The 2,285-nt window shown below is 39.0% G+C and overlaps 1 protein-coding gene across 2 annotated transcripts in view; it reads right to left on the reverse strand.

The window, feature by feature from the left end:
- Nucleotides 1-480, reverse strand: part of LOC109967178 (solute carrier family 35 member E2) — an 11,929-nt gene extending 11,449 nt beyond the window's left edge. For both annotated transcript variants that reach the window (XM_020612575.1, XM_020612574.1), the window contains exon 1: nt 73-480. The gene's annotated coding sequence lies outside the window, so the exon portion shown is untranslated. The remainder of the gene's footprint in view (nt 1-72) is intronic.
- Between the last annotated feature and the right edge of the window lie 1,805 nt (nt 481-2,285).

The following is a 2,285-nucleotide window of genomic DNA, read 5'->3' on the forward strand; positions in this document are numbered from 1 at the left end:
GTTCAGTATTTGAACAACACCCTGCGTTTGAGCTTTGTAGCGAAAACAACAGGTAAAAACATGTAACGTTACCTTTAGGGTGAAGGGCAAGAATACGTTTGCTGTAGCTTCTTCTGGCAAGACTCAAAATGCACCGACGGGGCGGACCTCTGTTTGAATATAGACGCCTCGGCTTGGAGTGAAAAATAAACACAGCTGATCAGGAAGACAGCGACGAGTGTTAGGAAAATTAGAGGAAGCTGTACATTGGCGTTAGCTAGACCCCGTTTGCTTGCGGCAGCATGACATGCAAAGGAGCTTAAAAGACAACTGTACTGTCCACTATAATCTACGACACGAAGGAGAGTTAAACGAGACTACACCCTCCACACAAAAACATTTACCCCTATGTCTGAGTTACCCATATCTATGCACCCAACGTGGCTGCTAACAGCTAAAGCGCCACATCAAGCAAATCCGAAACAAGAGAAATCTACTTCTTCTGGTTTTCTCCCCACTCCCGCATTTGGCGGCGTGCAAAAATTATTATGACGCATTACTGCCTCCAACTGGAAGAGATTGGAATAACACGTCTCTCCAGGGCTTCGTGAGAGATCACATACAAATCAAAGTTTATTTTTATTTTGAAATTCCCTGCCTCTCACCATTGCAGTGGTGGAAGAAGTACTTAAATTTCTTTATTAATTTAAAGAAGCAATACCACTGTGTAAAAATATTATGTACAAGCCATTTATTTATATAGCACATTTCATACAGTGGTAATTCAAAGGGCTTTACATAGGCAAAGAAAAAAGGTAACAGCATAAAAAACAATCAGCATTAAAACCAGAATAAAATCATTTAAGATGAAGTGAAAGTTTACCAGTAAAGGGCCTGCATTAAAAATGTTATGTAAATAAAAGTACCAAAGTATTAGCATCAAAATATACAGTACTTGAAGTCTCAAAAGTAAGGTACTCATTATACAGAATTTCATTCACATTTCACATTAACGTATATCATATTATGGGGAGATGGAACATGAAGTCTTTTTAAATAGATAAATAAGTATTTTTTGTGTGAAAAATACTTAAATAGTTGCCAATTAATTTTATGTTAACTAATAATTTTGGTTATAAGTCCACTGTTGGGTAATATTTATTGATGAAAGTGCATCATATTTTACAAGCACTGATTTGTATGCAAAGTCTTGATTTGTAAAGCAACTAAAACTGTCAGATTATTAAAAATTATAACAGAGTAACAGGCACAATATTTGAAAATGTAGTGCAGTAGAAAATATAAAGTGGCATGAAAAGAAAATGTTCAAGTGAGACACAAGTAACAAAATAAATCTGAACTAATGAAAGCCTCTCACTGTTTGTTTTTATGTCCCCTGTCTTGAATCTTTTTTTATCAGAAACATTACACCACAATAAGTGTGGTAGCTTTAATGGTCGAGTCACCTGTGTGTGATGTCGTTGTATAGTCCTTTCCTGAACTTCAACATCTCCTCCAGGTTCTTACACTGTAAACACTCCTGCATAGACATCAGCTTCATGCCTCTGGGCAAGGTGAATGTGGAGCCATCCATGACAGCCTCCAGCATTTCCAGAGACATTGAGACAGAGCTTGGTTGGTCAGAACAAACAGGAAACAGACAAGCGTTCCACAAACTACAGCTGGACGTGTCACCAGAAAACCTCAAGGACTTCATTATCCACTATGGTTGAATTGGAGGCGTGTGCTGTCGCAGTGGGAGCGCGCAGAGGGAAGGGAGGGCAATCTTGTCCGGACGCTAATAAGACCCAATGGCTGGTGCAAGGTGGCCAGGAACGCTGAAACGCGGCAGAGCGTGGTGGACGAAGGAGAGAAGGAGAAATAACAGTTATTTACAAGAAAACCCTCACAGTGCACCTTTAAAAATGCAATTTGATCAGAATCAGTATAACACTTGCACAACACCGACATAGACTTGAAACCTGCACTTGAGATTTCTGATGAATGGAGTGCTTGAAGAGACCAGGTGTACATCCATCACTCAGGGGGTCTGGGATTCAGGCCGGTCCATGAGGGATTTGATCCAAGTTGTACCATTTATGAGTTTTGTGGTGGCAATAATATACTCCATCCCGCTATCTTCCATTTGAGAGAGGAAACGAAGAGCGGCTATTTCTGCATATGTCACTCCACTCAATTAAAAGAAAATCTGACATTTTATATAACTCACAATTCCAAACATGTAACAATACACAAAGGTAGTTTTATTTTACAAAAACCTAAAATGTTCAGTGAAATATTTACAA

The sequence above is a fragment of the Monopterus albus genome, unplaced genomic scaffold (assembly GCF_001952655.1).
Source record: "Monopterus albus unplaced genomic scaffold, M_albus_1.0 scaffold126.1, whole genome shotgun sequence".
Lineage (NCBI taxonomy): Eukaryota > Metazoa > Chordata > Actinopteri > Synbranchiformes > Synbranchidae > Monopterus > Monopterus albus.